The 23,516-nt window shown below is 41.9% G+C and overlaps 1 pseudogene; it reads right to left on the bottom strand.

Moving 5' to 3' along the window:
• Positions 1–4,546: 4,546 nt before the first annotated feature.
• On the bottom strand, positions 4,547–20,296 carry LOC133114090 (GTPase IMAP family member 8-like; annotated as a pseudogene).
• Positions 20,297–23,516: the final 3,220 nt, after the last annotated feature.

The following is a 23,516-nucleotide window of genomic DNA, read 5'->3' as shown; positions in this document are numbered from 1 at the left end:
AGTGTTAGCCGGGGAAAGAGAGGCTACTTGCGGTGTTTTACTCTAATTACATACGCGAAAGACGGCGAATCAATTCACGTATATATGTGGCTAACAAAAATGCATTCCAATGATAAGACAGACAAATAGAAAAACACATTCACAATATCAATAAAGACTAAACTACTGTAAATCCTCAAATTGTGTCCGGGATTCTATTTGAAACCGGGCCTCGGATAATTGCCGGGGGCGTTTCATTCATTCATTGAACGTGCGCTGTGGTGTAAATACATGGAAACCTTCTTGCGTAGCCAAGTAGCCTAAATTGAGTTAAGCTTTAATTTTGCCTGATTTACTTTTCATTAAATTCGTAGGCTGGAATGCCTCGCGGCAACAACTGTGTTTAAATGTATACTGCTTCAGCCTTTGGCAAGCGACTGGTAGCTTGAGAGCAACGTTATACTGGCCTCAGTAAGTGTAGGGCAACTCAGCTATCCAGCAAGTTTACAACCGCTAGGCTAGGACGAACAAAGAACGTTGATGCAGGAAATCTTCATTCTTTTTCTCCTTTCCTTTATTTATGCTGTAAAACTGAATACAAATAAAACTATTTTCAGTCCATTTATCTCATTTCATGTGTAAATCATAGAATTCTCATCGGCTATAAAACACATTTGCTAGCCGCGCACATGTAGCAATTGCCGCCGTTACGGAGAACAAAATAAAACCTTTTCATAGCTTAAACGTAGCTTATTACATGTTTCTTACGCTTCTTTCAAAACACATATTTGTGTAAAACAGTTAGTATTACGGGCATTGCCCTCGTAGGGGTAAGAATAACTTGTTAGCAGGTGAAATAAATTTGTCCGGAGACAGCAAACGAACAACGTTTCTCGATCGACTTCTCTCGTGTAGCTGACCACTAAGCAGAAAGTATGTCGATTACCAATAATGGTCAGTAGATGGCGCTCTAACACAACAAATGATAGGTAAAAACCATATACATGAACGGAATTAAATTTGTGGTCTGCTCAGACCATGACAAACGTGTTGGAGACCCATGGTGTAGGACAACGACTTTTCATTCTCAACAGTATTAAACCAACCAACAATATAAAATATTAAGAAGAGCTCTTTTATTTCATTGAGTTAACTCGAAACAATGTCTTCTAGTGCTCATGGTCTGATAGCCCGACTGGTAGGCAATATTACCCAGGCTTGTATTTGGGGGCCGGCCTTTATTTGTCCGAATCGACCACGCCCCCGCCTATTATCCGAGGCCCGGCTTCAAATAGAATCCCGGACACAATTTGAGGATTTACTGTATTTCATTATGCATTTACAGTGCTCTCCATAATGTTTGAGACAAAGATACATAATGTATTTATTTGCCTGAGATTTGTAATAAAAAATCATGTGATTAAAGTGCACATTGACAGATTTGAATAATGTTTATACATTTTAGTTTCACCATGTAGAAATGACACCAGTGTTTATAGTTTTACCTTTACCTTTATTACCTTCGCAGACCTGCTGTGACAGTCCAAGCAGAATTAGTTCCAGGCTGCTCCACACTAAAGAAAGTCCATTTCAGCATCGCAGCCAGTTTAATGACTCAGTTGAACTCGTCTGAGTAAATTGTTGAAGTTTTTATTGTGAACCCATCAGGAAAACATTGTCAGGAAGACACCACACCTGACAGCACATGTTCAACCTTCTAATGTAATGCACAGAAATAATTATATTTAAAGCAAATATTACAAAGTTTATCAACAAATCTGAACAAATCAAGATTGAATGCACAGAGTAAGATGCTGTAAATTGCTTGGCAAATTTTCTGAAAATAAGTTCCATGTATAAACACAGTTAATATCCTTTCACATTTAAATGTTATCAGACATATATTGAAGATTAATTCAGTAACTTAAAGTTCAGTAAGCTTCAGTAATGATTCTGAAGACATTCATTGGCTTCAGTGATAAGATCCTTTTCATCCACCAGGTCTCTATAAAGAATTTCATAATAGGGGTTGTGTTCCTGTGAATACAAAATGCTTATCTAAAACATTTCAGTTAATTGTTACTTATAACACGGGCTCAAAACAATAGTATAGCAGTCATTTTGATTGGTTGAAAAGGTATAAGGTTCAATTCTCAGTACTTATCCCGCCCCCCGCCCCCCATTCCTCAACATGTGCTCATGAATTATTCCTGAACCTTCCAAACTCCCACAAATACATATTTTGGGGATTCCCCCCTTAAAGCAAGGGAAGGGAATATCAGGAAGTATAGCTGAGGTTCAAACCTGCAACCCAGCGCTGTTACACTCTGAGCCAGGCACTGATATACAAAGATTTTACATCCTGTACATAGGGTATCATCAATGTCACATATACCACATATTTTTTCAGTTGTATTTGTACAAACCCATTGTCATCAGCATCACTTTGATATAACTGGCATAATCATAGAATATTTTATATTAACATATCTCCATCGTCAAAAGTATGAAAATATGAATTTTGAACAATAAAAAGAAATGTTAAAATATTATGGGCTTTCAGATTTACAATTTGGCAGGTTTAAAAAAAACATTAAGTAGTTACACAACCTACCACATGGGGGCAGGGTAAATAAGAGTTTCTGTAGTGTCACTGGCACTGTCCTATACCTGTGTCTCATCACCAAACATCTCTTCTTCACTCAGTACAGAACTCATTGTTCCGTATCCAGATGATGCTGATCTCTCTGATTTGCTCATTTTCAGCCAATTTGACACCTTCTTACTGGAAAGTCGATGAGCAGATGGATAACCCTGCACAGAGTTGTCTGCTTCAGAGGGGTCTAGAGTCCCTCCGCTCACTGTAAAACAACACCACAAACAAGCTCTGTTACACTCAAATTAATTTGCATTATATTCTGTTACATGTTTATTATTTTTAGTGACATGTTTATTATTTTCAGCATGACAGATTTTCAATGTATTTTGATTCACATAATTATCATTATGTGAAACATTGTTCTCTCATTCTCTGCCATCAAGCCCCTCCAGCTGGTCCAGAATGCTGCAGCCCACCTGATCACCAGTCAGCCCAGGTCGGCTCATGTCACCCCGCTCCTCATTGGCCTCCACTGGCTTCCTTATTGCCGCATGCATCCGATTCAAGGCCCTAGTGTTGCCATTCCAGGCTGCTAAGGGGACTGCCCCACCTTACATACAATCCTTGATCACTGCCTACTCCCCAGCTAGACCACTCCGGTCTGCCAGCTCTGGTCGCCTTATGGTTCCCTCTCTACGTGCACCTGGCGGTCGAGCTGCACGTTCACACCTGTTTTCCGTTCTGGTTCCTCAGTGGTGGAATGACTTACCTACCACTGTCAGGACAGCAGAATCCCTCCCCCTATTTTGAGGCAGACTAAAAACACACCTTTTCGAACTATACCTTAGTCCTCCCTCCTGATTTCCCCCGCCCCCCTTTCTGATATCCCTATCCCTCTTGTCTAACCCCCCCAAAAAACAAAATTGCACTTATGATGACTATATGTTTAGAACAACACTTCATGTGTATTTTACTTGCTATGGATGTGATGCTTTAACTTGTGGAAGAACCAATGCACCTGTAAATCACTTTGGATAAAAAGCGTCTGCTAAATGACAAAAATGTAAAAATGTAAATGTAAATGGTTCATATGAACTTAATTTTCACTCATGAAAAACCGATCCAAATTAGAAATCTGTTTGATGTTCATATGTTTGTCCAGCTGGTCATTAAATCCTATATTTTTAAATAAGTACTTTAATCTGGTGATCATACAGCGCAGTCTGCAAGTTTTGGACTATGACACACACACACACACACACACACACACACACATATATATGTATATATTTTTGGTTTTCAACAGTTGAAAGGAAGCAATACCTACGTGGCACAAGTACAGACACTTTCAGCTTTGAGGGTTTTTGCACCCACATTGGGTGAACTGTGTAGGAATTACAGCCCTTTTTATACATAGTCCCCCCAATTTTAGTGGGGACCAAAAGTAATTGGACAAATTAACGCAAACTGGAATAAGATCATGAGCTGATCTTTTTTTTTTCAAAACTTCTCTTTCCATCACTCTAGTATTGGTTGATCTTCATTGCACTTGTTCTCTGGGTCTTTTATGCATGAGCTAATGATGAAACAACACACGTGTCCAAGAAACATCTGAGCAGCCAATTGTCCAAATACATTTGTTCCCCTAGCATTGGGGGGACTATGTATAACAAGGACTGTACTGTAATTCCTACACGGTTCACCAAATATGGATGTAAAAACTCTCAAATTTGAGTACACAGAGAAAACAACAAAGAAAGTGTCACTGTGCAATTACTTACGGACTGCACAGTAAATGTGGGAGATGTAGGCAAAGAGAAACTGCATATAAAATCAGAGTATTAACTTGTATACTGCATTAGTTGCTATTTAAAAAGGTGTAAAACTTTACAATTTACAGAGAGGTGTTTTTTAATAGAATTGAAACTAACAGAGTGCTGAGAGATTTTGTTTGTCAGAAGATGATGATTAAGACTCACTAGAAGGAGGAGTATTCATGAATGGCAGTGTGGATCCCTCTTTCTCTGGGTCAAACACAATCTGAGACACTCTCTCTAACAGCACTTCCTCTCTTCTACTCCACTCCTCCTCAAAGCTCTTCTGTTCATTAATTTCCTTTCTCATATAATTTCCTTTCTTGTCACTTTTCCCAATAATGAAGGAAAGGCCCCTGTTCCTGGCTACCATCTCCTCTATCTTCTCCAGCAGCTCTGTGACCTGAGTCTCATCAGAGCTGTTTTCATTGTTGAGAACATGATACCTGTTCCCACATTTCTCTATGAGCTCTTGGAAGACCCTCCCTTCAGTCTCAATGTGCTGTTCAATGGTTGTGTCTCCCAGCCAGTCTCCACTGGTGAACAGCACTATAGTGTGTCTCCAAACTCTGTCGCTGAGAAGCTCCAGGTGTTCCACCACTGATCTCCTGTGTGCATCTCTGAATGAAGATCTCACATCAATGACCAGGAAGAGAGCACAGGGTCCCGGGGGACACAGAGACACACTGCGCACAATCTCCTGTTTGACCAGCGCTGCAGTTTCCTTCACAGAATAATTAATCCACCAGCCTGGTGTGTCGACCACAGTGACCAGTCTCCCAGCTACTTCACCCTGTCTCTTCACACACTGTGCAGTTCTTATTCCAGAGTCAAACTCCTCTCTGCCCAGGATGATGTTTCCTGCTGAACTCTTCCCACTCCATCTCCCTCCCAGCAGCACAATCCTCAGCTCTGAGAGACGGTCTACCTCTTCTGACAGAGAGAAACGAACCAGTTTACAAAATGGCATTCTGGCAATATCAAATTGAATAGGTCTCTGTTCAGTGTAGCATTCAAGTACTTTACTAATATTTATTTTTATAAAAAATATTTTCATTTGCTTAAAAAACATTCGTTGCACAGAAATAAAAAACCCACCATGATGAGCGGTCACCCTGCCATGTTGATCCCTCTGTCTTTGCCCAGTTTTGTCTGTTAAATAGCATTATTTTTACAACATTTTTATCAATGGATTATCAGTTTTCATTTAGTTTGTTTAACAGTCTTCAGTTGATTTGGCACTGAAATATTTTCACACACAAAATGTGTGCCACATTATAACATCAGGCTTTTCTCCCTCTCCCTCGGACAGGGATAGTTTCACGTTCATTATTTCAGTTTTATTGAATGTTTTCCATTGACAGAGAGCTTTTAGAATGCCTTTCAGAGGCATCAGTGTGTTTTTTTATTTAAAGTACGCTTCAAAACTAAGCTGATCTGTCTCTTTATTTACAATGTTCAATGTCTTTTGTTTATGCCTTTTCTCCCTGAGTAGGCAAGTCAAACAAGTTTTACAGCCATTTTCTAATACTTGAAACTCAACATTTCATTTAATGGAATAAACTACAGAAAAGGCTATCATAACACTTGAAGACCCTCAATAAAAAGGCTGATATATGTCTTAAAGCAGTTGTGGATTCTCACACAGAACAGCATAAAATCTTCAAAAACCTTTAAACACAGCTCCAAAAGTACATAGCCTACAGAAGCGAATTGCTGCCCCTACAAAATAAAAATAAATACAAATTAAGATAATATTATGTGACAATTTCTGTTATGCCGGGGGGAACAGAGGAACCAAAAACAGACAGTGGTGCAGAAAAATTGCAGGTTTAATATAAAAATGGGCAGACAGAGCGGAGTCAAAAAACAGGCCAGGGTCAAAAATCAGGGGGTCAGTCCAAAAAGGCAGAGGTACAAATATCCAACGAGCAAAGAAGAGTCCAGGGAAGCAGGCAGGGGTCAATAAATACTGAAAAAACAAGGGCAAGGACTCTGGAACAAGGGCAAGGACTCGGGAACAAGGAGGCTAGAACTGGGGGAAGGCATACAGGGCTTGGGACTCAAAAGACAGGACAAGACGAACTAGCAGCGCGCAACTGAAAAGGACAGGTATAAATACACAGGGGAATGAGACAAACTAGGCGGGGCATGGGAGTGAGGGCGGTCTAACAAATGAACATCAGGTGAGACACATGAAAGGGTAATAGGACAATAACGAGGGGGAAACAAAAACGCGGACTGGATTCACAAAGACACACATGAAATACAAACGGCTCCGGTCTAGAGAGTAGACAATTTGCTGAGAATCAGGAGATGCAGAGATAAGGAGAGACAGGTGCGAATACTTCACTGAAACTAAGCAAGTAATCAGTGACAGAATAGGGAGGCGGAGTTACAGAACAGAATTGAAACTGGAGATGCGTTCGTAAGTTAGTTTAGTGATTTAAATTACAAATACCCAAAACTAGTGAATATTAGTTAGTTTGACAAGCATATTAGTGTGTTAGTATAATTAGTACTGTACAAATTCTATGTTAGTTGGGATTAGTATATTCGTGCTATGTACAAACATGAAATGGAGAGAAAGCAGGAAGTAAGGAATGCAAGATTGGAAGGAAGATTGAACCCCGGAACTACCGTAAACACCCGAATAGTGGGGCACGCAGACAAGGGACTGACTGGGCTAGTAAACATTCAGACTCAGACATCACAGGGGAAGACGAGTGCAAAGACTAATGAATATAAACAGAACACCAGACATGAATATGAAAAATAATAAATTACAAGACTAAAGATAATAAACAATGATAAACTAACACACAGTGTCGAGGACCCGGCCCTAGGCCCCTCTGATGAGAGATTGACGTGGGATGGGTTAAGAAGGAATGCATTGTTAACCCCTCGCACACACCATCGAGGTGGTCGTAAGAACGCCCGTCAGAAGAAAAATATGTGGTACAAGATAAATGTACAACCGTATATGGATACTGAGGAGTCTGAAGTCAGAGGACTTAGATTCAGGGTTTTAGAGAGCAAGGCTAAAGGCCTGACTGAGGCCATGCGTAGAATGTGTTCTAGCATGACCATGGAAGATGCTGAACACGCTGAACGGGAAATTGGTGACCCAGGGAGTTTTGCATTCAGGGAGACGATAGATGTGATAACATACTTGGTTGACACGTGTGGGCTTGCTCCTACAGGGGAGGAGCACAAGGCCTGGTTAAAGCAACAGGATGAGAAAAACAATGAAGATAATTGGGAGATCAAAGAATATGAGGAGATGGAAAAATGTAGGAGAGAAAAGGAAAATGGAAGGGATGTCAATACGAAAGAATATTAAGAGGCTTCAAGGGCCTTCCTGATTATAGCACAAATAATTTATCAGATAGATTCAAAGGACAGACTGTAGAAGAAGTTGGGGGATGATTTACACTCAGCTATTGGCTGGATGTCCTTTGTAGATCCCTTAAGGCGCCACAAAAAGGGGCGCCTGAAGAGGGTATTGAGATGGTGGCAGGCATTAACTTCTGGCTTGCATGAGATCAAGGTGTGGAGGAAGTCAAGGAGAGACTATGAAATTGAAACAGACACCAGTGATGAATAGGTTCCTTAAAAAAATACAAAAAAGCTAGTGTTTTTCCACTATATTAAGATGGTGGAAATTCCCAAACCGGAGGGGCACATGAGATAAAGTATTGGGGAAATTTCTTTTGAGGTATGAGAAAATGACAATTGGAAAAACAGAAATAATGAATATGGTCATTAAAAAACAAGTTACATAAGAGATAAATGTCTTCCCGCTTGAAATATTGGGGACAGCTCTTATCAAAAAGGTACACTTTTGTATGCAGAAAAGATATATAAGGAATAAGCTTTTAGACCTTAGAATAGGATCTTAGAATTTGGCTTCAGAAGATATCTACGAGCTGTTGAAGAAAGAGCCACGCAGAACAACTATAACCAAGCTGGAGTGGTAATTATAATCTATATTACTTGTAGAAGTAGGAAAAGTAACACATTATAAGTTTCCTTTTATTTATTTCTCATTAAGGTACTATATAAGGTAGACAAATGTAGAGAAGTTATCATAGTTAGATAAATATAATATTCTAGGAATAGTTTCTTTTAAACGTCCAGAAGGGGGAGCTATAGGATAAGGCTAAGGCCAAAGAGGATGGCTATTTGAGGGGTGTACCTTGATTTTTAAACATCATGGTGGAAAGGTAAATTAGAAAGAGCTAAAGGGGTATATGTAACTTGCATGTGATCAGCAAACTGCAAAAGATGATATGTATACTGTAATCTGTATAACTCTATTCTTTTGATTGATTATAATAAAGTATATCTTACCATAATCATATGTGATAAAGATTCTTTAGAGGAATACATTGAATACAGGACATCGCATACCAGATTTGCATCACACCCTTCACTTCGAGACTGGGCTGGAAGTTCAGTAGAACTTACCAGGGCTCCAGGACGTTCGGAGTACTTGAGTTCGTCCCCGAGACACCTCATTGTGAGGTACTGCTCGTGGGAACGTGAGGTCTGAGCTCGGCAAGGGGTCCGTGGCTCACGACAACAGAACACAGGACCATAACAATTTCCAATTAATTTGAGACAATTATTATGTTATTTCTTGAAAATATCACATGACATTTATACCCTATCTATTATAACCATTCCATGAATGACAAACCCATCATTCATGTTCCTTTAAAAGATCATGTTAAAATGTGTTCACTTTTATACCGTCTACACAATACAACAAGTGGAGAGTTGATTACATTTTACTTTCTTATTGGATTGAGACATGACGCAGTATTTCCGACAGAGCTTCAACTGAAAACATTGAGAGCTTTAGACTGGGGGGGAATATTTATGTTTACAGTTTATCAATGTGATAAAGATTATGTCTGAATGCATTGCTGAAAGTTAATAATATATTTTTACCTGACTGCCAGAACTTGGTGAGAGGGTTTTGTAGTTGTAGTGAAGAGCAGCATTCCTATAACCTGCATTTCAGGTCAAGTGAAAGTGAACTTCGTAACGGCTCAGAACATGGGTGTGTCCTGCGATGTTTATCGGAAAAGTTGATATCTTCAAACCTGAGAGAATGTTAGTGCCTGAAACATTTTTCCTATTGGCTGCAGGTGCTGATGGGTGTGTCTGAAGTGTGTGAACAAAGTGAGAAAAGTTAAAGTTATACTTTCTTAAAACCGCAGTGCTTCCTGTAGAACAGAAGAGACTCCACTATACTGTAGCTATACCAAGGAACTTGCACTTGTAAATCCCTTTGGATCAAAAGCACCTCCTAAATGACTAAACTGCAAAGGTAAAATGTACCTGTGACTATGAACATTGTTAAATCCTCATCCTCTGATTGAAGTAAGCTGCACCTGCAAAACAATTCAATTTCAAAAATCTTTCCGTTTTTTTAATCATATGGTGGGCCCTATGTCCACCTCCACGTGAAAGCCTGCAGGATTGTTTTCATTTCATTTATTTACCTTTCTTGTGTTGATTTTGTGCGGAAATATTTTCACACACACAAAGTATGCACCTCTAAATCAAAGGCTGTTTGATTGCACTGGCAATATGCTGGTCTCAGTCAAACTTTCTCAAGATGATCCGCTTAGCAGGGCCAGGGGGAATGCCATCCAGGCCAGTACGTAGGAGAAACAAAATCTCTCCCTCTCCTGGACCCAGTCTGATCCCTGCACTGAGTAGACTGCAGCTGCACTCATGACCAATAGACCTGTAGATGGAGGAAGGGAGGGAGAGAGACAGAGAGAGCAGGGCAAAGTGGGGGGGTTTGGTTTCTCCTGTCTGTGTACGTCCGGGTCCGAGAACTTCTATATGTTTTATAGAACACCAATCTTTGTTCGGTTACAGTTAACCATCAAGACTTCTTTCTGTATCAAGTCACCTTCACACAAGGATCATGCCTGTCCTAATGACAGTCTGTTCTGGGTTCTGGTTTTGGTATAAGCATCTCACTCAGGAATGGGTGTGGCCAGGTGGCTAAAGGGGGCGGGGAGTTTATTATAATGCAGTATCATCATTTATTAAATAGCATACCCCATGATATTTTTACATGCTCTTTGTCCATACAGCTGTATATATACTGAAGCAATCTAAGCTGAGCCCCTTGCTCATGGGTATAATTGCAGGACCTCACCTGAGATATGAACTCCCAACCTTACATGGCCAGTTTCCTCACCATTGTAGAGATCTGCTTCCCCTGGTGTAGTCCAGTGCTGAAGAACATGATAAAATATTGCATAATATAATAGTTATTCTTATATGGTTTGTCATTTTGAGAAATTTTAACAGAATATCCTGAAATAATGCACCACAACCCTCACATCATCTGTGTATCTCAAGGGAAAAAAAAACATTCAAGTAAATATTTTTTAGGTTTGGCGGTGAATGGATCTGCTACTACAGTGAATGCACCAGGGAGCACAACACATCTGCTGTACTAAACAGGAGGTATACCGGAAACTATCCTAATACCTAGAAGCAGATCTAAACTGGTGGTAGCTGGGGAGGTGGAGAGTTTATTTTGTGCAGTAGCAAGCAAAGGATACAGAAGCAGCGCAGGCAATGAGCAGCGAGGGGAAGTTCTGAATGTTGGTTAAAGAAAGGTGCTCCAAGGTGGTGTGTACATACGATTGGAAGAGTATGAGAAAGTGAGTTGTGTGATTGGTTCTTTTCATGGAAATGTGGGTGTATGTGATAGTGCAGATCATCAAAAGCACCAATTTCTTGCAGGCATTGTCTCGTCATGCAGAGAGATTGATCCCATATAGCATAAATGCAACATAAGTGTAAAAGTCACTGTCAGTCATTTTGAAATAAGTCAGCCAGTTGCGTAGATATGAAAAGGGTTATTAGGGTTCAGTGCTAAAAGAAAATCCAAAACAAGACATTTATCCATATGTAGTCTAGTGGGTAAAAGAAGAAACAAAACATTGAATGAAGTAAGCCCAGCCTGCCCTGCAGTAGGCTACTGGAACCTCTGGAACCTGGACATTGAGCAATAATGTATGCGACTATAATAATAACACAATAACACCATGTACAAGAGCATTGTCCCCGTGCACAACCCTGCTCCCCTCTGCTTAACCACAGGCGGCGTCACCGGAACCCTGGAAGTGGCCACTGGAGACCTGCTGACCGACCGGCAACGACAAGACCTCCGCGAGCTGGTGAGCCAACACCGGGATGTGCTCTCCCACCTCCCGGGCCGGACTACAAAGGTCCACCACGACATCGTCACGGAGCCAGGAAGCAGGGTTCGACTACGGCCCTACCGGATCCCGGAGGTGAGAAGGCAGACCATTCGGGAGGAGGTGGCGAGGATGCTAAACCTGGGGGTCATAGAGGAATCCCAAAGCGCCTGGTCCAGCCCGATAGTGTTGGTCCCAAAACCGGACGGCAGTTGGAGGTTTTGCAACGACTTCCAGAGGTTAAATGAAATCTCCCGGTACGACGCCTACCCCATGCCCCGGCTGGGACCCGCTCGCTACCTCAGCACCCTGGACCTCACCTGGGGGTACTGGCAGGTACCTCTGACCCCACAGGCGAGGGAGGAGACGGCCTTCCCCACCCCGGATGGCCTGTTCCAGTACCGGGTCTTACCCTTCGGAGTGCATGGAGCCCCCGCCACCTTCCAGAGGCTCATGGACAACCTACTGAGGCCCCACAGGGAGTATGCTGCGGCCTACCTCGACGATATCGTCATCCACAGCGCTGATTGGGAGAGCCACCTCAGGAGGCTGGAGGCAGTGCTCGGGGCGCTCCGGGAAGCCGGCCTGACCGCTAACCCGGCTAAGTGTCGCCTGGGCCTGGAGGAGGCCGACTACCTGGGCCACACCGTGGGACGAGGGTGCGTCCGACCCCAGAGCCAAAAGGTGGATGGGATCACCAACTGGCCACGACCCACCACAAAAAGGCAAGTGCGCACATTCCTGGGCCTAGTGGGGTACTATAGGCAGTTTATACCTGACTTTGCCACCAGAGCGGCCCCCCTGCACGAGCTGAGAAAGAAGGACCACCGGCACACGGTAATATGGACCGAAGACGTCGACCGCGCCTTCCTAGACCTGAGGGCCGCCCTGGGGAATGAACCAGTACTAACCACCCCTAACTTCTCACAAAAATTTGTGTTACAGACCAACGCCTCCGAGACCGGACTCGGTGCTGTCCTCTCCCAAATCCAGGACGCCACGGAACACCCAATCACGTATATCAGCAGGAAATTGCTGAAACACGAGAGAAACTATAGCACGGTGGAGAAGGAGTGCCTGGCCATAAGGTGGCCGGTCGGGAAGCTTAGGTACTATCTCGTGGGAAGGGAATTTATCCTTATAACCGACCATGCTCCACTACAATGGATGTACCGGTGTAAGGACACCAACGCCCGGGTGACCCGGTGGTTTTTAGAACTCCAAAGTTTTAAATTCAAGGTGGAACACCGAGCCGGGAGACTCCAAGGGAACGCAGACGCCCTGTCCCGGATGAACGAGGGCCTCTTCGGTGACACTCCCGCCGAGGGCGTGGAGCTGAGGGGGAGGAAATGTGGTGGCCCGATCAGGAATCGGTTCACCACTGGAGTGGAACGGCCCGTGCGCCGGCGCCAAGCACTAGGAAAGGTTATTAACCACGTGTATTTCCCCTGTTCGTATTTAACAGAGCCGCACCGGGGAGAGAGCCGGCGGGGAGAATCAGCACCATGGCCAGCGACACGGAGAAAAGACGCGTGAGGAATGCGAGCTAGAAATAATCAACATTTCTAATTGGACAGGCGCAGCCGGACTGACTCCAAGAGAGAGAGAGAGGCCGTACAAAAGACGGGGCGCAACCACAGAGCGGGGCTGAGTACGGAGGGAGACGGAGGCTAAGCCCAGTGAGTTGAGAAGCAGCCACTTGAAACGAGCAACGACACCACGGGGGGAACCGCGGGTCTTCGGAGGCCCTGCAGAAAGGCGTGGGCGGAACGGACCACCCAGAACCAACGACGGACCGGGATACCTAATTTTTTGGCCGGTGTTTTTTTTTCGTTTTTGCTGAGAAAGCAAGTTTTATTTTTGGACTTTGTGAAAGTGCCCTGAAGGCACACCAGAACCTGATTAAAGATCATTTTGATGAACTACTCTTGCTCTCTCTGCCTCTCTCTCCCCACGGGGTGCCACAAGGGTAACAGGCCTTTAAATAAGTGAGAAAAACCAGCCGTGCAGGCTACCTCTACCTGGCTCAGTGTCTGAAACACAATGTAACACTCAAGCACAGAGCAGGGGGACAATGTGTCTTAAATAGAGTAGAGCCCGCCTACCAATAACAGATAATTGGTTTGGTAATTAGACTGCACCTGAATACTAACCAGATATACACTCACCGAGCACTTTATTAGGAACATTTTTACTTTATTATACCTTCTTATTCATATGATTATCTAATCAGCCAATTGTGTGGCAGCAGGACAATGCATACAATCATGTAGATACGGGTCAGGAGCTTCAGTTAATGTTGCATGTCCGGTGGGTCCCGTGGCAGGTGGGTGGTTTGAGTACCTCAAACTGCTGATGGCCTGGGATTTTCACACAGAGTTTGAGTTTACAAAGAATGAGCAAAAAATCCAGTGAGCAGTAGTTCTGTAGACAGAAACGTCTTGTTAATGAGAGACATCAGAGGAGAAAGGCCAGACTGATCAAAGCTGACAGAGAGGTGACAGAAACACAAATAACCACACGTTACACCAGTGGTATGCAGGAGAGCATCTCTGAACACACAAAGCATCATAACACTAAGTGGATAGGCTACAGCAGTAGAAGTCTAAAAAATAAGTGTAATAAATACCTAATAAAGTGCTTGTGAGTGTACTATAAGCAATATGGACAAATAAGATTTTATTCATATATTTATTGACCTTTATTTAAACAGGTAAAGTCTCATTGAGATTAAAAATCAAGTGAACAAATAAGGTTGAGACACAAAGACCGTTTCCAATATTGCTATATTCTATGTCTTTTAGAACTGAAACAAATTCACCATAACAAACCAATTCTTATTTAGTTTTAAATATTCCTGTATGTGGCAGCATATTTAAAAGCTTTTTTTGCCCAGCTCAGTATGAACACAGGGAACAAAAAACTGCAAAGTCTCTTGAGAACGCAAGCTATATTGGCCTTGGCCTCAGGAGGGATACGTACACAAGTAAGTGGGAACCAGTCCAAGGAGAGTTTTGTACATTAAACTCAACCAGTGGGTATGCCTGCATACATACAGAGATGGCCACTCAGCTTTTGCATACAAGATACAATGGTGAGTAAGATATTATATACAAAGTATTTTCTAAATGTTTCTTGAATTACACCACCTGCACACCAGGAGCACTGCAGCTGAAGGAAAGAGCAGAGAGGAGTGTCTCACATCCTGTAGCCTGTGTGTGCAAAGTGAGCCACAGGGAAGAACCTGTGCTGCAGTAACCAGAGGAACCCAGCAAGACCAACTGTGTCCTTCCACAGCAGTGAGCTGATGACATGGGCAAAGCCAAGGTTCAAACCGGCAACCAGTGCCATTAACCACTGAGCCAGACCCAGAGAAACAGAGATGTTTCATAATTTCCTTAATGGTGACCATCACATCACACCATAAATTGTAACAACACAAACAGTTTTCAATTGTATTTTGTTGTTGTTTTTGTACATAGGTTTTTCAGCTACACTTGATCACAAACACAAATCTCTCGTCAGAAGAATGAAAATATTTTAAAAACAATGGAGAGTAAATGTTTTTTTTAAATAGTGGGGTGCTGGTTTTATTTAAAAAAGATAAGGAAGTAGTTCCACAATCTACCACATGGGGGTGGAGGAGAACAGTGTTTCGTCTGAAGTGTCACCAGCACTGTCATATGCCGATATCTCTTCTTCACTCACTACAGAACTCATTGTTCCGTATCCAGATGACGCTGAACTCTCTGGTTTGCTCCTTTTCAGCCACTGTGACACCTTGTTACTGGAAAGTTGATGAGCAGATTGATAATCCCACACAGAGCTGCCTGCTTCAGAGGGGGCTGGAGTCCCCCCGCTCACTGTAACACAACACCACCAACAAACGCTGTTACACTCAAATTCATCTGTATTATACTGTGTCATATTTTTGCTATTTTTTGCAAATACTACAAAATATTTTTAGATCTTTTTGATTCACATGATTTAAAGTCATTATCACTGCCTGTGATGAATGGATGTTTCTCATTCATGTTTAAAAGGAACAATACATCATTTCTTACGCTCAAGAGACCGCCCTCCCACCACACCATTGGCAATTAGAACCAATTTTCACCCAATGAGCTTGTATTATTGAACAACTGCACAATATTTTGGTACAGTGTTGGTCCGTCAACTAAGTTTTCAAACTCAAATTTAAGGACTATAAACACAGGTAGAGGGTGAGTCAACATGTCAGTGAGCATTTTCAATGATAGAAAGGGATTTACAATGGTCTTGTAACAATGTTTTAACACAAAAATCATTTAATAATAACTGTCTGAAAAACTGATGATCAAATGTTTTTCAGACGGTTATTAAATCCGTTGTTTTTAAAATAGTAATTTAGTCTGGTGTTCATGTATGACGAGTTGTATGCAAAATATGCTGTACATAAAAACTTTATAAACTGTTTATAAGGGTGTAAAATGTTTAAAAATGTGCATAGAGGTCTGTCATTCATGGACTTGAAGCTGAACTGTAAGTGCTGAGAATCAGTCAAAAGAAGAATAAAACTCACAGGAAGGTGGAAGAAATGAAAGCTGTCTCTCTTCTTCCATAATGGCAGTGTGGATCCCTCTGTCTCTGGCTCAATCAAAACCTTCAACATCCGCTCTATCAGCTCTGCCGCTCTTCTGCTCCACTCCTCCTCAAAGCTCTTCTGTTTTCTTCCTATTTCCTTTTCCACAAAAAAAGTATGCTGAAATTCTAGGGGCTGACAAATGTACAATTCCTTGATTTATATCAGGGCTACACAAGCCTATTCCTGGATATAAACTGTCCTGTATGTTTTCATTCCAACCCCAATTTGGCACATCTGTTTCTACTAATTAGCAATGAATGAGATCTCTTGCTGTTGAATGAGGTGTGCTTTGTTTGTGTTGGAATGAAAACCTACAGGATTAGAATTTTGGAAAATAACACATGATTAAACATTTACAACAGCTACTAGATGGGGGCAGAGTAGAGCAGTGTTTAGTCTGGAGAGTCACCTACACTGTCCTGTTCCAGTGTCACCCCGTTAGCCTTCTCCACTTCACTCACTCCAGAACTCATTGTTCCGTATCCAGATGATGCTGAACTCTCTGGTTTGCTCCTTTTCAGCCACTGTGACACCTTGTTACTGTAAAGTTGATGAGCAGATTGATAATCTCACACATAGCTGCTTGCTTCAGAGGGGGCTGGAGTCCCTCCGCTCACTGTAACATAACATAACATTACATTACATTATTGGCATTTGGCAGATGCTCTTATCCAGAACGACGTACAACAAAGTGTAACACAACAACACCAACAAACGCTGTTACACTCAAATTCATCTGTATTATATTGTGTTATATTTTATGAAAATACTACAAGAATATTTTTTTATCTTTTTGATTCATATGATTTAAGGTCATGATGTGCATCACTGCCCGTGATGAATGGATGTTTCTCATTCATGTTTAAAGCTATAATAGGTCATTTCTAACAGTCAAGAGAGCCACACCATGCCATTGGCTGTGGCAATTAGAACCAATTTTGTGCTTGAATTATTGTATAACTGTACAATGTTTTGGAACAGTGTCGCCGCATCAACTGTATATTTTCAAACCCAAATTTAAGGACTATAAACACAGGCAGAGGGTGAGTAAACATGTCAGTGAGTATTTTCAATGATAGGAAGGGATTTACAATGGTCTTGTAACAATGTTTTAACCCAAAAATAATGTAATAATTGCCGTCTGAAAAACCGATGTTCAAATGTTTTTCAGACGGTCATTAAATCTGTTGTTTTTAAAATAGCACTTTAGTCTGGTGTTCATTGATGAGTTGTATGCAAAATATGCTGTATATAAAAGCTAAGTATTAACCTGTCTACTGCATTATTAACTGTTTATAAGAGTGTAAAATGTTTTAAAATGTTCATAGAGGTCTGTCATTCATGGACTTGAAGCTGAACTGTAAGTGCTGAGAATCTCAGTCAAAAGAAGAAGAATAAAACTCACAGGAAGGTGGACGAAAATGAAAGCCGTCTCTCATCTTCCATAATGGCAGTGTGGATCCTTCTGTCTCTGGCTCAACCACAACCTTCAATATCTGCTCTATCAGCTCTGCCACTCTTCTCCTCCACTCCTCCTCAAAGGCATTTTGCTCATCCCCTTTCTGTCCGAATAACATGTTCCTGGCCACCATCTCCTCTATCTTCTCCAGCAGCCCTGTTCTCATTGTTGAAAACATGGTACCTGTTCCCACATTTCTCTATGAGCTCTTGGAGGGCCCTCCCTTCAGTCTCAATGTGCTGCTCAATGGGTGTGTCTACCAGCCAGTCTCCCCTGGTGAACAGCACTACAGTGTGTCTCCAGACTCTCTCACTGAGAAGCTCCAGATGTTCCACTGCTGATCTCATCTCAGTACCTCTGAATGCTGAGCTCACATAAATGACCAGGAAGAGAGCACAGGGTCCTGGGGAACACAGAGACACACTGTGCGCAATCTCCTGTTTATGCAGCTCTGCATTGTCCTTCACAGAATGAGTCCACCAGCCTGGTGTGTCGACCACAGTGACCTGTCTCCCAGCTACTTCATCCTGTCTCTTCACACACTGTGCAGTTCTTATTCCAGACTCAAACTCTCTGCCCAGGATGGTGTTTCCTGCTGAACTCTTCCCACTCAGTCTTCCCCCCAGCAGCACAATCCTCAGCTCTGAGAGATGGTGTTCCTCTTCTGTCAGAGAGAAAGAGAACATTTTACTCCTCATCAGGAGTGTTAACAGATATTTATCTCTGAGATGAGCTGCTCTCTGTAAGTTTGGAGTCATGAGTATTAAATATAAAATGACATTCATCACTCAGAAGATAGGACAGGTGGGCTGTGTTTATTTTGGTAGGGGCAGAGTTGCGCATGCGATTTTAGTTCATACCCACATAAGTCTCATTCTGTTCAATATATTATTGCAACCAGAAAGTATTTTAATATTGTGATGAAAATATCTTCTGAATTTCAAATATTTATAAAATATTATTTATGTCAACAAGAACAAGACTTTAAATTGCCTTAGTTATGGAACTGCTGCGTGGCTCATCCTTCTAAGATGCTGATCCAGTGTGCGGATGCACCCCACCGTCTGCTATCAAATCCTGACTCTGCAATGCACTTCTCTCGGGAGAAATACTTTTCATTGATAGAATCCATTTGAATGGAAATTGATTTAACATAATCATGATTCAATGGCGGCACGGATGGTGCAGTGGGTAGCACTGCCGCCTCACAGCAAGGAGGTCCTGGGTTTGAATCCCCGTCGACCGGGGCCTCTCTGTGTGGAGTTTGCATGTTCTCCCCGTGTCTGCGTGGGTTTCCTCCGGGTACTCCGGTTTCCTCCCACAGTCCAAAGACATGCAGGTTAGGCTGATTGGAGAGTCTAAATTGCCCGTAGGTATGAGTGTGTGAGTGACTGGTGTGTGTGCCCTGTGATGGACTGGCGACCTGTCCAGGGTGTATTCCTGCCTTTCGCCCAATGTATGCTGGGATAGGCTCCAGCCCCCCTGCAACCCTGTTCAGGATAAGCGGGTTAAGATAATGGATGGATGGATAATCATGATTCATTTTAATTTTACACTGTAATTCATATAAAAATAATTTCAATCAATGAAAAAAGCTTACCCTGAAAAAGTGTTCGTACAGTCTTTCTCGGTTTCTGAACCTTTATCAACCTGTTTCACTCCATCTTTCATTGCCCTCCTCTTCTCTTCCACCTCCTGTAAGAGCATTCTTTCTATTTCATAGTGAGAGCCTCCATGCCCTGCCACCATCTCCTCTATCTTCTCCAGCAGCTCTGTGACCTGAGTCCCATCAGTCCTGTTCTTATTGTTGAGAACATGATACCTGTTCCCACATGTCTCACTGAGCTCTTGGATGACCCTCCCTTCAGTCTCAATGTGCTGCTCAATGGTTGTGTCTCCCAGCCAGTCTCCACCGGTGAACAGCACTATAGTGTGTCTCCAGACTCTCTCACTGAGAAGCTCCAGGTGTTCCACCACTGATCTCCTGTCATTCTCTCTGAATGCTAAGCTCACATCAATGACCAGGAAGAGAGCGCAGGGTCCAGGGGGACACAGAGACACACTGCGCACAATCTCTTGTTCATCCAGCTCTGCAGTGTCCTTCACAGAATAGGTCGACCAGCCTGGTGTGTCGACCACAGTGACCAGTCTCCCAGCTACTTCACCCTGTCTCTTCACACACTGTGCAGTTCTTATTCCAGACTCAAACTCCTCTCTGCCCAGGATGGTGTTTCCTGCTGAACTCCTCCCACTCAGTCTCCCCCCCAGCAGCACAATCCTCAGCTCTGAGAGACGGTGTTCCTTTCCTGCCAGAGATTAATAATTAAAGTTTACAAACACATCAGTGGTTTGAATAATTAATATCATCATTTTTGGAAAGTATGGCCTCTTCCAAGAGAAAATGTATGATCATTTAAATAAACATTTATTTTTTATTTAAACAATTTTATTTGCATCATCTTGAAGTTCAATCTTCAATGTCTTTGCATGTTTTCTCTCTGCTATGTTAAGTCAAACAGGTAAGTACTTGGAAAGTACATTCACACTACCACATTATAACATCAAAAAAACATTTGTACCCATTCTACATTATGTTACAAGTGAGAGTTGATTGAGATTTACTTTCTTCTTGGTTTTAGACAGAATACAAAGAATAATTTAGACTGAGAGTTAAGTCAGAACTTGAGAGCTGTAGACGAGGCATGAGTATGTATTCGGCCAATAATTTATCAGTGTGATAGACATAAATAGCTGCCTGCCTGAAACAATTTCCTCATAGTTTAGCTCTGTAAAGCTTACCCTTTAAGTCAATGTGTAAACATTCTGTGGGATTGTGGCAGTGAGGTCTAGCCTATTCCCATGTACACAGGACACTTAGTCCTAGTCAGATAAGCGTTTCATGTCATTACATGGGTTTGAGTGAAAGACAAATTACTACATCAGTCCAGATTGTTCTTGCTCTGTGATGTCCATGTTGCAGGGTTGCCAGGTCTGTATGATAATAGGAGCTCAATGGCCAATAATAACCAGTGCAATGGCCAATAAAACCACCCTAAAAAAACAGCCAGAAAAACAGAAGATGAAGCCCTGCTGAAAACCTATATACTGCTTTTACAGTGCAAGAGCCGACTATCATTGCCAAATCTTTATCGTTTACAAACTAACATTTTTATTGTAGTAGCATTTTCCCTCAATAGTTCTTTAGGAACTTATCATGAAAACATTCTAATCATGAACAAATATGTTTAGCATATGTATGTGTATGTGTAGACCAATTCACTGAAACAAACCATCTTGTTGCTGCTTTGTTTATCTCTTGTAGTTAATGCAATTACATTACTTTATTTTAGCCGATACACCATATTCATCCTGTTAATTCACAGTTTTAATCATATAATTACAGTACCTGTTGACTTGTAGTCCAGGTTCACTCCTTCCAGCTGAAAAAGAAATGAACTGCTTGAAATGATATTCTGTGAATATTGATAGTTTTCCATGACGTCTGTTTAAATGCTTTGACAATGTCATGGTTCCAATGGGAGGTTGTCAGAATGCGGATGGGAAACAAAATAAGACACCTGTCAGGCAGTCTGACAGCACAGGCTTGTTCTTCCAGTGTGTGTGCCAGCCAGCTTGGGGTGTATGTATGTGCTGTAGGATTAGGTATGTGAGAGAGTAAATGTATTTCTCCGGGGGGAGCTTTGCATCAATAGCAACTTTTTCCAGAACGAGTGCACCACGTTATCTGATCAAGTTCAGTGAAGCTACACCACACACTGGAGCGGAAGCCAAAGAGTCACAGAGAGCAACAGAAACTCCTAAACCGTGTTTCACTCATACAGCAACCCCTACTGGCAGCAGGGATAGATCACAAGCATCTTATTTAGCTCTACATTATTAATAATGATGACACTATTAATGTTTTTTGTTTCATTTCCGGTCCGCGGTGCGACTGCTGACCCAGTGCTTCACGTTGGTGGTTTGTTTGTATGTTTTTAGGCTTTATTTTTATTTTGTCTATTGCGTTGATGTGTTTAACCTCATGAGAATAACAGAGTAACCAGTTTCTTAATATGGAACTTCAAAAGGTTTGGATTGCGATTTACATCGCTCTGCTGCTACGGCTTTCGGCGAGTGGCGTCTTACCTACACCAGAGCTCAGATGTTGACGCTCCAAGTCGGGAGTTTTAAAGATCACATTCCCATGGACTGTACAGAAATCTTGAGACACAGGTGGCGGAGGAAAGCGCCGATAACTAAAATAAAGAAAAGAGGTTCAAGAGGAGGTGTGCGCGAGAGATTGAGAAGACGCGGCTCCAGATTACCCTACCATCACTGTAATGGCAGAATTTCGTTGAACTTCGTAGGCCACTTCTAATTCAATAAGGGCAGCAGGATAGTTCTGACTCGTGTCCTAGTTAGCAGTTATCCACAATATCCATTTATGATGGACTCCAGTGGAAACGTTGATCTTTACTTTCGATGTCACTGAGCGTTTACAGCAGGCACACCATTCTTTAGTTTACATCAAAACAGTTGACTTGCTTATTTATGAATAACAAAGACTATGGACGACGGTCAAAAGCTGTATGCTTCCTTGGCTGCACTCGCATTGTCTTACTAGCCAGAAAGGTTCGGTGTTTTGCCTAAAAATTCTCACACTTGCGCACAAAAACATTCACATCGAGGAGTAAATTGTTATATAAAATGATCAATATAGGCATACAGCACAAATTAAGTTATCTGTTCCCTTGACATATGCAAAGCACAAAATATACAAAACACAAAATCCATTCAGCTATAGCTTTCTACTATTTGGCTCTCACAATCACACTATCAAATGTGCGATCTCTCAACAGTAAAATTGACGAGTTTAAAGCGAGACTGACCCACGAACAGACTTCAAATTGTGTAATCTAATCTGCCCAATGGAGACAAGAGCTGCGTGAAGTTGGCAAATGTTGCTGGCCACAATTGGAGACTTCCGGTTCGCATTTATCAAAATAAAAGTTCGGTGAATAAAATTATTTTTGAACTGTAATTTTGTCAATTTTAATTGTTAAATTAATACAGTTGGATATGATTGTGATGTATTTGCAGAGAATATACAATTGTGCACAAATTTTAATAAAAACTGTTTGCCACCTGTCTGTCAGGTGTGGTATGGGCATGCATTGCCATAGACTGTCAGTTGCCACCCAACTCATTTGCATAGCTCATAACTCAAAAACTAGAAATTGTTTCAAAATGAAAGGGGGTATACATTTGTTAGTTGGACCCATATCTTTAATATTCTACAGTTCTTTCTGCAAAATCCTGTTCCGAGCAATTGTTGCTGTGTTTCTAGTGTGGGGTGGCCATACGGCGCTATTGACTGTCAGTTGCCACCCAGCTCATTTGCATAGCTCATAACTCAAAAACTAGAAATTGTTTCAAAATGAAAGGGGGTATACATTTGTTAGCTGGACCCATATCTTTAATATGAAACGGTCATTTCTGCAATATCCTGTTCCGAGCAATTGTTGCTGTGTTTCTAGTGTGGGGTGGCCATACGTTGCTATTGACTGTCAATTGCCACCCAGCTCATTTGCATAGCTCATAACTCAAAAACTAGAAATTGTTTCAAAATGAAAGGGGGTATACATTTGTTAGCTGGACCCATATCTTTAATATGAAACAGTCCTTTCTGCAAAATCCTGTTCCGAGCAATTGTTGCTGTGTTTCTAGTGTGGGGTGGCCATACGTTACCATAGACTGTCAGTTGCCACCCAGCTCATTTGCATAGCTCATAACTCAAAAACTA

Source organism: Conger conger, chromosome 16 (genome assembly GCF_963514075.1).
Source record: "Conger conger chromosome 16, fConCon1.1, whole genome shotgun sequence".
In the NCBI taxonomy this organism is placed as follows: Eukaryota; Metazoa; Chordata; class Actinopteri; order Anguilliformes; family Congridae; genus Conger; species Conger conger.
This window is presented reverse-complemented; position numbering and strand designations above follow the sequence as displayed.